Source organism: Panthera tigris, chromosome B1 (assembly GCF_018350195.1).
Source record: "Panthera tigris isolate Pti1 chromosome B1, P.tigris_Pti1_mat1.1, whole genome shotgun sequence".
Lineage (NCBI taxonomy): Eukaryota > Metazoa > Chordata > Mammalia > Carnivora > Felidae > Panthera > Panthera tigris.
In genome coordinates, this window is record NC_056663.1 from 4,252,501 (window position 1) to 4,266,623 (window position 14,123).

The window sequence follows — 14,123 nt, forward strand, 5'->3', positions numbered from 1 at the left end:
TCAACAAAATAAGAAATTCGTGATGGTCTCCAGTAACCCCAAAACTTCCTTTTCAGTGTTTAAAAAATAGTGCAGGAACTCAAACAGGTAGATATCACCCCTAAATTAAAAAGGTATACAGGGCCGCCTGGGTGGCTCAGTCGGTTCAGCGTCCGACTTCGGCTCAGGTCATGATCTCATGGTTCGTGAGTTCAGCCCCACACCGGGCTCTGAGGATCCTGTTTTGGATTCTGTGTCTCCCTCTCTCTCTACCCCTCCCTGCTCATGCTCTGTCTCTCTTTTCCTTAAAAATAAATAAACATTAAAAAAAAGTATACATTAGAATTTAAAAAGTGTTTTCCACCTCATCACATGATTAGGTAATAATTATATTACAAGGTGATAAAACTGCCTGTAAATAAAATGAACTATATTGTAATAGAAACAACAATCTCACAGTCACCTATCCATGTGGCAGAAAGACTGGGACTAATTTCGACGTGACATATCCTTACGTTGAATAATAAGAAAACAGAATGCATTGTGGGTGGATTGCTTAGTTTTATATTTCCAGCTACCAGGCGTGCCCTTTGAAGTTAACTAATTATTTGCTGAAAGTTATTCAATGTCATGCATTAGAATTTTTCCAGGATTAGTTATAGGTACAGAAGAGCGCTCTGTATTAGAGCAGAATTTTAAAGAAGTGACATTAAACATTAAATGTCAGTTATTTCAGCTCTTTATTTTATGGGGCAAAGAAATGATGATGAGAGAGACTCAATGACTTGGCCAGAGCCAGGCACACACCGAAAACTGAGCCCATCTTCCTTCCGAGCCAGTGGTTCTGCCACTTGGCCATTTCAATGTGATTTGTCCAGTGGGATAAAGTATTAAGATGTTCATTTATTTTCTCTTCCCCACCCTGCTTCCCCCACACTGGACCTTCTCCTTTTCAGAAAGTAATTACCTCTGAATGTAATGAGCAAAGAATCAAGTTCATGGCTTTTGAACAGGCTCTTGAAACGTGGAGCTTCGACAGCTCTGTTTATGGTTTAAAATGTCAGGGCTTAAGGCTCATGGCACAAACAGTAAATCTGAACGAGTACAGGATCATCCCCCTTCCGTAGAGACCTGATAGCGGTTTCGTGGTGCAGGGACGAGCACAGTTTGGGAAGCAAGAAGCGATCTGCAACATCGGCATGTCCCTGGGAGAGCTGACGCGGGCAGAAGAACCTACCTAGCGAGGCTGATTCCTGTTGCAGGTGGAGCCCTGTGAGGGGGCCGCCCTCGTGAAGAGCCCCTCAGGCCAGAACAGGCCAGGCGCCGGGCGATGTGCGTGAGGGCAGCAGGGTATGTCTAAGTGCAAACAGCTCATGATGACACATCAGAGCGCAAGAGCAATCTAAAGACTCTGCAATCCAGGGCGCCCGGGGGGCTCAGTCAGTTAGGCGTCCGACTCCTGATTTCAGCTCAGGTCATGATCTCACAGGTCATGAGTTCGAGCGTCGAGTCGGGCTCCAGCCTGCTTGAGATTCTCTCTCTCCCTCTCTCCCTCTCTCTCTCTCTCTCTCTCTCTCCCTCTCTCCCTCTCTCTCCCTCCCTCCCTCCCTCTCTCTCAAAACAAAATAAATAAACAAACTTAAAAAAAAAAAAGTCTGCAATCCAAGACAGGTAAAGAGGCGATTCCTTCATGGCCCTGAGTATACGAGAACACCTGACTGGTGCGGCCAGCTTTGCCGCTGCGAGCCTGTCTAGGCGGTCCCGACAAGGACCTCCACGAATTCCATCTCAGATTGTGTCAGGAGAAGGCAGACACCGGGCGCCCCTTTTACTCCTGGTGCTTCGGGGTCATGCATGACCCTTGGATTTAGGTACCACCTAGAAAAGATCACACACACACACACACACACACACTCACCCACCTACACTTACACATCCACACACACCCCACATACAACCACACCCCCACCACGTGTTCATACACAAACACACTCACCCTTTCCTCTGCACACATCCACACTGAAATGACAGAATCTGCCTAGACCTGACCAAATGAAAATTTCTGCCCTCACTCAGGGAGGAATCTGTGTAGAAATTACTATAAAATCCAATTAAAGAAATTATATGTTATGATCACATCTTAACTTCTGACCTTTCAAAATAATGCCTATTTATTTTTTCTGTTCTGCTCAACATATCACTTATTTCTAACAATTAAGACAAAATACACAAATCAACACACAGGATCGATTTCAATTACACATTTTTATCATAACATAGAGGCCATAAATACACACCTTCAAGCCTTTATGTAATTCTGGGTTGCTAAAAAAATGGTATTGGGTTTTAAACTCAGGGGCCATCGGTTTATTGAATCCTTCTTGGTCAAAGACTGAGTGAAATACTTTTACTTTCTTTAAGATTTTCAAAATGTTTTGGCCTCTGTGGAATGTCAGTAGATGGGCTCAGGTGTAAAGATATTTGAAGAAGCTACTGTATTTTCTTTTTGCCGTACTTGGTCGTATTCTTCACTGTCACGGTCATCAAGAAATTCAAGCTCCAACTCTTGTTTTTACTAGACAAGCCCAAGTGCACACATGGTGTGAGCAGTCGGGGCTGCTCGTCTCCCTTGACGCGTTCTCGTCACATCTATTTGCACTGGGTTTGATTCAGGAACAAGAAAGCGATTTAGTCATCTGGTTTTGTTACTTTATCCTAGCCTGACACTGAGTTTCTAACAATGCTAAGTTGTGATTATCAGCAGACCAAGAGAGTCTAGAGGCAAAACATTTTGTAAAATCCTGCCTTTACAAGAGCCTAAGAAAAGATTTCATGCTCTCCTGCTCTCCGATCACTTAACGACAAGTCATACAACAGAACCAGGAGAGCAATCCACTTTAACAAAGGAAGATAGGGGCATCTTGTAGTAAGACAACTACCTCTCGTCCAATGAGTCAAGAGATCTCCTGTTGTCTAGTGCTTACTGGGAATTAAGCCATTCTAGGTAGCTTGTTATCTGCCTGTTAAGTGATAACACAGAAGGAATACCTAAGTGATTTACTGGTGCCATTTTGAAATAATTTTCCACACTGACTTCAGGAATAAAGAATCATATGTCTAGCAGAGATATGTATTCATATCTACATATCTAAGAATGAAGGGACATATACCTATGCAATAGTGTACTTTTGCTGTAATAAGCTAGAAAGGGTCCTCATAATTTATTTAATACAATTTTTTTAATGTTTATTTATTTATTTGTGAGAGAGAGACAGAGCACGAGCAGGGCAGGAGCAGACAGAGAGAGAGAGAGAGAGAGAGAGAGAGAGACAGAATACGAAATAGGCTCCAGGCTCCAAGGTGTCAGCACAGAGCCTGACACGGGGCTCGAACTCACACCGTGAGATCATGACCCGAGCTGAAGCTGGACACTCAACTGACTGAGCCACCCAGGCACCCCTCATAATTTATTTGATAAAGTGCCTATATTCAAGTTGCTTTAAACAACATACATACTCCAGAAAATTCAGTGATTTTTTTTCACATCTATGAAGACTGACATGTATAAAATTTACAGAGCTCTTAAAAACAAGAATTGAAAAGCGTGCACACACACACACACACACACACACACAGTTGATGACATAAGTCATATTCAACTTTCTTATCTGAAGTTATGTGCGGGAGACAGATTGTGCTCTCTAAAAGGATCACATCTCTCTTACCTTAATGTATTTGATTACATTTTGAAAATGTCATGGTATTTCTAGCAGCCTTCTTGATAATGAGAATATTCTGTCTAATTTATCCTGATAATTTTGGCTTCATTGCTTTTCAAAAGCTCTGTGCGTGTGTACCTATAGATGTACGCGTGCACGCATATGCATGTACATATACAAAGTATAGTTCTCATGAATGAGGGAACACCAAACTCCCTGGCTTCAAACTGTTTTATAAACAGTGGACGAGTTTGACTTTTTGCCTATTCTTTCAAGCGACTACAAAACATAAAGAAATTACTGTAATTTGATTTATAGAATCCAAGTTGGGTCAGAGAGTTGAAAAACAGTAAGACTCCCTTCATCGCAGAGGACTGGGTGGGCATTGGAAGAGACCAAGTGTAGGCTAGACATGAGAAAGGAATGGGGGACCTTGGCACTGGGTCCCCTAGGACCGGGCTCCCTAGGGTCAGAAGGAAAGGAAGCCCCGGAAGGCAGGCACATGCTCACTGTGGTCCATGGCCACCCCAGGAGCCCCCAGGAGGGGACTGCAGCCCACTTGTTAAAATATCCTCATGACCCTCTCCCCTCAGAGAGGGACTAAACAAATAAGGGAATGAAACAAAACCATGGAAATTCTTTTAATTATACCGATTGCTCTAGTTCCAGAAAACAAGCCTCTGTGCAGCTCTATCCAGTGTGTCCCACTCTGGTCTGCCAATGCTGTGGCAGAGCTAATTTTGTGAGTCAGATGACACGTTTTTCCCAGGAGTTAGGTACAGGTCTCTCACCCGGTGTTCAGTGCTTTGGAGGAAAAACGTTCTAAAATCACATTTCTTGTTTTGGTGCCTTAATCCTTTATAAATATAGCAGTTAAACCACTGCATCTTTTTTTTTTTTTTTAACTTACAGCTTGCCTTCCTAAGAGATTTATGCCATAATAAATAATAATAATAAAGCTTTGAGCTCCACATGTACCACTCAACGGCTCATATCCCAGTCACTTAGTGTGTTTAGTGGGTTACTTCTTCCCAGGACCCTGAGCGGACCCTCATGTGGTCATGGTGACTTAGGACACTCGGTACACCTTATCGCACTATTAAATATTTGCCCCTGAGGGAGCTCACTCGCTCTCAAGCGCTACAGTAATAAAAGTGCCTCTGGAAGAAAAAATAAATTTTTCCCAAGTTGCATTCTAAACAAATTTGCCAAGAATTAATTCCACTGATCCTCTTTTTCTATCGCTGCATCAAGTTATTTTGAGAAAGTTATTTCATAATTGCGGTGTCTGTAATACACTGGAAACAAAAATCTAAGCAGATTTTGCCCCCAAGCATGAAAGACCATCCTCTCGACGTGACTTTATTGTGACAGTAGAAACGGCATCATTTATAAATAACATTAAAATAGTAACGGCATTTTCCTACTCGTAAATATGATTGTAAGTACTTTACTCCAGTGTTCTCCTTGACTCTGGAGCCTTCTGTGCCATTGACATCATCTCCACTGAGTGATAAGATCCATAAATTGTCTTTCTAGTGCAAAATCCTTTAGGAGGATTTTTCCAGCAAGATCTTTTCCATCTGTTTAAACCAGATACACCACGGTTCCATGTTAGGGTGTTAGATAAGCCCTGTGCTACCTAGAACACTCACAAGGTCCCTGCTTTATTTTCTCATCTGAGGAGTACTGTATTCAATGCTCATCTAACACACAGCCTGACGGTGAAAGATCAGCCAAGGCCCCCTTTGAATCCCTGGTTGGCAGGTGACGGGATTAGGCAATCATCTAGAGTTTATTAGAGTCTCAATGATATTAGGAAAATCACTCAAGGACCTGATAAAAGACGTGTACATGTACTTATTTTACTGTGATATCTGACCCAGAATAATTTGAAACTGAGATTTCGTTCTTGATTGTGAACCTAACTTCTGTAAAACTGAAATTCAAACCCAGTAGTTAGGTGGAATCCACTGCATTTAAAATTACACGTGCAGGGGCGCCTGGGTGGCGCAGTCGGTTAAGCGTCCGACTTCAGCCAGGTCACGATCTCGCGGTCCGTGAGTTCGAGCCCCGCGTCGGGCTCTGGGCTGATGGCTCGGAGCCTGGAGCCTGTTTCCGATTCTGTGTCTCCCTCTCTCTCTGCCCCTCCCCCGTTCATGCTCTGTCTCTCTCTGTCCCACAAATAAATAAAAAACGTTGAAAAAAAAAATTAAAAAAAAAAAAATTACACGTGCATACACACACACAAAGGGAGGGAAGGAAGGAAGGAAGGGAGGGAGGGAGGGAGGGAGGGAGGGAGGGAGACAGAGAGAGGGAGAGAAAATGAAGCACAAAGGATATAAAAGATCCAGGGCAGGAGGGGGGAGAGAGAGAAAAAAAGAGTGAGAGGCTTTGGAACTCCTGACAACAGCCCCATCCCAGGACATTCTCTGACCCTTCTGCTGTAAACGGGTAGAGTGGCTGCCTAGACAACAATCAGAAGCCACCTGAATGGAGGAAAAGAAGAGAGAAAGAGGAGAATCTGGGCATCCTGACACGGAATTGAAGAACCCCTTCTAACAATCTGGAAAACCGAGGTTTTTTAATGGGTCTGGTGCGTATGAGAAATACAGCACATGCTTCTGGAGTTCATGAAGTACACAGACCAGATGAGGCACTAGGCAGATTACATTTGCCATTTCTGTGGTGGAATTGATGATATTTATATGCACTTTTTATATACTTTTTAAATATCTGAGGGGTGCCTGGGGGGCTCTGTCGGTTAAACATCTGACTCTTGATTTCAGCTCAGGTCATGATCTCAGGGTTTGTGTGTTCCAGCCCCGCATCGGGCTCTGCACTGACAGCAAGGAACATGCTTGGGACTCTCTCTCTCTCTCTCTCTCTCTCTCTCTCTCTCTCTGCCCCTCCCGCACTCATGGCTGTGCATGCTAATACACTCTCTTTCTCAAAAAAATAAAGTTAAAAAATTTAAACCCTCATGTAAAAAAAATAAATCTTATGTAACGATTGTGTAAAGGGAAATAATTTCAAATAAACATTGTATTTTTTCAAAGGCTATAAAATGATCTATATTTATACACACTTCCACACATATCTGATGAATTCTCAGAAGAGCTGTGAGAACACCCTCGGGGCTTTGGTAAATTTCACAAACTATAGCAGACAGAGACAGGACGAGAATCTAGAAATTCTGCCTATTCAGAAAAGAAATCAGCGCGCCTGGGGGGCTTAGTCGACTGAGCTACTGACTTCGGCTCACGTCATGACCTCACGGTTCATGAGTTCAAGTCCCACATCAGGCTTGCTGCTGTCAGCACAGAGCCCAATTATTTGTTGTTCCTCAATCAGTAATCGAAGACACTTCTTGGCTCAGTATTTCTTCTCCCCTGTGATTCCAGTTTGAAATCCCTCCTGTTTCCAGAGCTCAAAAGGCAGGCTCTAGAGAGAGACCCCTGGTTTGAATACCTGGGATCCTCTGTCTCCCTCTCTCTCTGCCCCTCCGCCACTTTTTCTCTCTCCCTCTCTCTCTTTCTGTCTCTGTCTCAAAAATAATAAACATTAAAAAGAGCAAAAGAAATCATTTGTTGTATGAATAAAAGGTGACTAGTAATTATTTTGAAAAACTTGGAACAACAAACCTTGAATACAACAGTTTCATCGAGTGGCTTAGCAGAGAACAGTAAACTCACAAGGACCTAGTCTGTTTCTTGCTGGTAGCTGTTGCCTTGGCCAGAGCTCAGCAGGGCTGAAATAATGCATTCAAAGGACTGGCTGCAGAATTCCCTTCCCTGACCCTGAACAAGTGATCATTATATGTCAGGAAGGGTATCACGTTGAGTGGATTTTCTAGAAGTGGGTTACAACACAGGTAAACACACACACACACACACACACACACACACACACACACACACACCTCAACTCTGATGCCAGCCAACCTTACTGAGCAGTTACTAAATGCCCATCACTGTTTGGACTTTGCCACATTCACGTACAATCCCCAAAATTGCTTTGCAAGTGAGGAAGTTCAGCCTCAGACGTCTTCAGTAATGCTAAGACCACACAGTGAGTGAGGACTGGAGCCAATATTCAAACCAGGGGTCTCTCTCTAGAGCCTGCCTTTTGAGCTCTGGGAACAGGAGGGATTTCAAACTGGAATCATAGGGGAGAAGAAATACTGAGCCAAGAAGTGACTTCGATTACTGATTGGGGAACAACAATAATTGGGCCTTCATCAGAACAGCATCATATACACGCAGATGATCAGACTGTTGACATGGAATCATTGTGGACACAATGATAGAAGAAGCGAGCTTTGAGCAAAGAGTAGGGAAGATATTGAAGGCAAACCCTGGGAGGGTAACTCGCTGGCAGTTAAGTCCAGCCAAAGGGGACAATCACTCCCGTTGAAAACTGTGTCGCCCCCCCCCCCCCACCACTAGCAAGTTCCCTCCACAGACCAGCTGAAGAAGGGCAGGTTCATGTGTACAAGTTTAAACCACAAAAGGAAAATTTAATAAAGGCAACTCTCCTGACTTTATTTTGTTACAAAGGGAAGGGAAGTGTCTCATTTTCCTTATGCCCAAACCTATCCGAGCGCTAAATGTTTCCCTGGTTTGTGAAGATGCAAAATTCCCATCCCTTGATCAGAAAAGACTATTCCCGGCACCCTCATGAAGGAATAGACGGGGTTCGAATGTGCACAGTTTACAGATCTCTTTTCCAAGGTAAAATGTGACTGCGCCTGGGAAAAGGAAAACCAGACAGAAATGGAACGCGCATGGGCAGAGGGAAAGTCCTTGGGCGATATTACAGAAGTCGTGAGGGCAGAAGGGAGATGTGACAAAACAGCACAGCATGCGGAGCGTAGTGACAGCAGGCTCAAGGACAGGGGCTCACCTCTCAGGTCTCAGTTAGCAGCTTGAGTTCTTTTAGCCACAAGGACAGGGAAGTTCAAGTGTCTCCGGGGGGAACCCCAAGGGTGAAGATCTGACAGCAGAAGCCCACTGTCTGAACTCAGCTCTAGCCCTCAAGAGCCCGCCCTGCTGGTGTCCCCACACCTCCCATAAACAGAACCAAAGGAGCAAAAGGGCCCTTAATACATGAAAGCAGAGGAAGGAGGAAGTCATCCACTGAGTAGTCTTCAAAGCAAATCAAACACTGCCGCTGAGTAGAAGAATAAGCAAGAATTCTTTTAAGAGGGTGGGGCAGAGAAAGAGAGAGAGACAGAACCCCAAGCAGGCTCTGTGCTGGGCTCGAACTCACAAACCCTGGGATCGCGATGCTTCCCCTCGCTGAGCAGCCCAGCGCTGCAAGGAAGAACTTTCCTAATCTCATTTACCCACCTCCCTTCCCAAGGTACAGAGTGAACCACACTCTGCCTGCAGCTTGGGTCTTTGATTCTCAGGCTGAACGTCAAACACACAGCCTCGCCCCTCTCCTGCTTGCGCCCTCCTGCGCTCCCCACCAATTATTTCCTATAGAAAAAGGCATGTATTCTAATCACCTACATTTTTTTGCCCTTTCATCTATCTGGGAGAAATTCAAGAACCCTCTGCTGTTGATGAGAGTCTAATTTAGATAGCCTCCCAGGTTATATACACGGGTGCTGTGCAAAGGTAACCAGCTAATAGCAGGTGCTAGAAATAAGGAGGAACAATGAGATTTTTAAAGTATTAGCTATCCATGATTAGTATTAAAAAAGAGATATCAGGGCTCAAATACAGGCTGTAAATTGAAGTGTAAATACATTGGCCACTTTGATTTTTTTTAAGTTCATTTATTTTGAGAGAGACAGAGAGTGTATGTGCACACGCAGGCATGCGAGCGGGGCAGGGATGGAGAGAGAAAGGGAGAGGGACAGACAGACAGACAATCCCAAGCAGACTCCGAGCAGGCTCGAACTCAAGAACCATGCGATCATGACCTGAGCCAAAACCAAGAGTCGGACACTTAACAGACTGAGCCACCCAGGCGCCTCTGGCCACTTTGAATTTTGGAAAAATAAACCTTGGCTGGGGGGAATCTACCTTTTGTCAGTGACATCCTTTTTCTCCTATGTGTCTACGAGTAATCGTCTCACACCTAATTTTGAGACTCTTACTAGGAGACACCTACGATACAGGATTATCAAGTATCAAGGTGTGATTTCAGTTATTAGACTAAAACGTACAGGTTCAGGAGTGTGACATCCTTTCCAGAGTAGTCACCATGCAGGTCTGGAGTTTGTACAGTGTGCTAACGTAATCACAGGCTTCCAGGAAAATTGTTGACTGGACCACCCACCTTCCCCAACTTCCTGTCATTCCTATCGTGTGCCTCTGCTTAGAGCACTGAGCCTCCAGACGCACACATCGGTATCTGGAAACTAATTGTAAAACCCTTCGCTGCACAGGACAGGTGGCCAATGAAAGTGAGCAGGACGCTTCCCTGTGGGGAGAGTCAGGTTTTAGTAGCAGACAACGCCCGGAGCGTTCTGGTGATGGGTTCCAGATGCTGGGGGGACAGGCGGGTGCCTGCGGGAAGAGCTGTCTTTGCTATGGCCCAACAGAAGCCCCACACTATGTCAGCTAAAGGAAGAACGTCACATTGTCCCTGGACGGACCCCGCCCCCCCCACTCCAGCCAGCATGTGACTGTAAACTGAGTCTCACCAGGGATAGACACTGTGAAGCAGGGAGGTAAAGGAGGCATCACAGGTAGCTTTGAGGGGAAATGCTTCGAATGGTAACCAAACTCTATGTTGCTAGCCTTGGGTTCCCATCCATCACCATCTACCATCCACCGTTGTCTATCACAAAGAAGATGATGAATATGTTAGTTTCACGGCAGCTTATTAAAAAAGATGATCAAGTGGAGGTCAGTCACAGATATATAATTCCAAGGTTGCAGACTAAAACTAACATGTCCCCCACTGAAGTGAAGGTAGCCTTCATTTTACCGTAAGAAATAGAAGTATCACGAACTGAGAGGTTGAGACTTGAAGATGCCATTGTTTTACACGAACTTGCTGTCGGTGGTATTTAAGGTTGCCCCCGCATAGTGCCATCTTGCTGTAGAGGAAAATTAGCTCTTATTCGAATAAGAATATTTTAAAAAAAATTTTTTTAACGTTTCTTTATTTTTGAGAAGAGAGAGACAGAGCATGAATGGGGGAGGGTCAGAGAGAGAGGGAGACACAGAATCTGAAACAGGCTCCAGGCTCTGCACTGTCAGCACAGAGCCCAACGCGGGGCTTGAACTCACGGACGTGAGATCATGACCTGGGCTGAAGTCGGATGCTTAACCGACTGAGCCACCCAGGCGCCCCTCGAATAAGAATATTTTAAAGATCCACCTTGCATTAAGATTTGTTTGCTCAGTGTATGATGATGGCATCGACCTCTCCTTATTATAGAGGTTAAGTGCCTGCACGCTCCATAACGTGACTCAAGTAAGTTCAGGAAATGGGTCTCCCGTGTTCCCTATTTAGTCTTCCATGACCACCCTCATTCATTGTTCTCCAGGGCATGAGTCCACTGGTTTTTCCTCAAGGTCATCTAACATGATATTCTATGGGATACCTAGTTAATGGAAAAAAATAATGTTAGTTTCCGTCCAGAGAATTCTTGTAGGCATTCTGTTCTGGAAATGGCAAACACAATCAAACAAAACAAAGGAAAACCTTGTTCTCTCACCAAAATGGATGACTGACCAAGATCTCAGACTACAGAATTATTTTTGAAACAAGACAATAGGGAAAAGTAATCTTTCTTTCAAGTAGCTGGCTAATGAGGGGTTAGTTGGAGAGAGAGATCTAAGTTGATTTTGAAAATGAAATAAATTTTGAGGCATTTCTGGAAAACCTAAAGGTGAACAGTGCAGAAATTGAGCCCCATTTTCTAGTAATGATTAAATTACCCAGAAAATTGGAAACATGTTCACAAAAAAGAAATAACATGAACTTTTTCCTTTCAAGATTTCTTTCACCCAGCCCTACGTATATGTTTGTGATTGTTCCCCGTATGTACTACAGGTGTCTGCAGGTACTTGGAACAGAATTTAGGATTTTTTTTCCATATTCTATCAGTTTCCCAGCCTGAAACCCACAGTTACACAAAGGAGTCTTATTTTCACCTAATGTATGAAAGAGTCGTAGCATATCTTGTTACAATACTTTGTATTATTTCATATGCAATTACTGAGGCTGCTTCTGAGTTCAGTGTTTGTGGTACCAAGAGAGGAAGGTATGTATTTGGCTCTCATCTCTGCCAGTGACAAGCAGGGTAGTCAATCATGGGCCATGTTGTTGGACCAATGGGCTCACCTGTAAAATGGCGGAGGTCCACCCATAGCCCATTCCATATGCTTAGAACTCAAAGAGCCTCACCTGAGAATCTAACTGCCAGGGAGGCACTTGAACCTGCTTAAACTAATTCTCCAAGAGTTTTCCATAAATTTTTTTCTTAAATTCTTACAGAAACTCAGTGAAATGACTTCTCTCCCATTTAATGTGGGCAAGGATTAGTCCAAATGTTCTTTGTTATCAAGGATAGCCACTGTGCACTCTCAGCTCGTCTGGACTCCACGGTGGCCTCTTTCTATCACGCCATCTTGCATTCCAGGAAAAAGTTTGAGTGTGTTTATTCATTTGGATACTGCTAATTAAAAAAAAAAAAGTCATACACATTCAGATAGTTAGATTTTCAAGAATGTCCTAAAATAATCTTGCCTAAGAACCCTTACTCTTTAGGGAGGAGTTCTCTAAGACCTTAGGGAAGGCACACATCTGTTGTGTGCCTAATGCTCACAGATGTAGCATCTCAGACAGGACCAAATCTCCAGACTCTGGACTCTTTCCTCTCTCATCCCTTTCTTACTGAAGCATGCCACCAAACAATAAATACAGGTGAAGTTGGCAGATACTTAAACTCAACCCATTCACATGATGCTGAATGCACATTGTGCAACACAGCAATAGACCAATATTTGGTTCTGCAGCACCTACTCGAGGAGGACACAATGAGAAAGTCCCAGCTTGATTCATGTATCTCACTTTCCATCTCTAAGCCGACAGGAGTTTGCGGAGCCCTGCAGAGAGATTTTGTGCATAGTAACTTCCTATCATTTTATACCCACATTATCCCATTGAGGACTTAGTATTTACCCGGAACTCCTGGAGATTGAACCACTTATGCAAACTTCCGTGGCCTTAATACTCAATTGAGATTACCCGAAACCACCTGCAAATATTTGGCTACAAATGAAACCATTCAAATCAGCTGCCTTCATTCACAAGTCATTTTAAGGATCAAAAAGACTTTATTATTCAAGATCTAATTCTTGAAATTAAAAGGGTTGTATTATCTGAATATTGTGTTCTCTTAAAAGCATTAAAACAGCAAATACTCGTTCTAACAGAGTTTAAATACGTATATGTGACGATAGACCCTTGAAAGTTTCCATAAATAAAACAATGTGCAATTCTGGGTACTTCATCAGCTGTAGGTATTTGGGGTACATTTTCATTTTTGTGCTAAATTACATACCACGTGTTCTTCATTGATCTCAGCCACTATAGACCTTACTGCTGCCAACCTAATTTCATCACCCTTATGTGGGTCATGCCAATTAATTCATAAAGACAAAATTAATTAATCATGTATACCCTCCTTAATGCTTTGCTAATTTGCTTCAATTAATAAAATTATCATTTAAACTCAATTGAAGTATATGATTTTTCTCAAACTTAAAACAACTGAAAATTGAAAATAAATTTTTACTGAGGCCAAAATTAGCACAGCAATCGACATGTTCAGTGTGCTTTTTTCAAATTAAGGAAACTGAAAAATGTGTATTACTATATAATGTTGTGTATTATTAAACTGTTTCACATAAGCTCATTACTTAATAAAATCTTCAATAATCCAGTGATTCTTTTCATTTAACTTCTAACACCCTTTCCAATTTTTCCACTTTCTCACATTTGAATACTAAGCTACTATAGTTTCATACATATTTGTAAGTGTATAGGGAAGTGTTTATACGTAAATATGTAAGTATTTAGAAGAATATATTTTTCACCATATTTGTCACTGTGAATAGTTATTTATTCACCTATTTCAAGGTTAAAAAAAAGTCAGATTGTAAGGCAAACCAGCATTAGGTTATGTGGGAATGGACATTTTAAAGGCCTGCATTTACTAAAGGCGGGCTTCAAATTTAATTCTCAGCTCTTTAATAGTAAAGCAAAGAGAGAATACAAATCACTCTTATGTTGTTGATGAGGAAGCCTAGATACACAAATACTGACTTGGATAAGAGGAGTAAATCCAAGGTCCCAAAATCAAAGAAATTCATAAAAAATATCTCTCGAAGATGATAGGACAGTATGAGGAGAACTCCAAAATGTTTAGCAAATACAATAGTGGCCAACATTGTA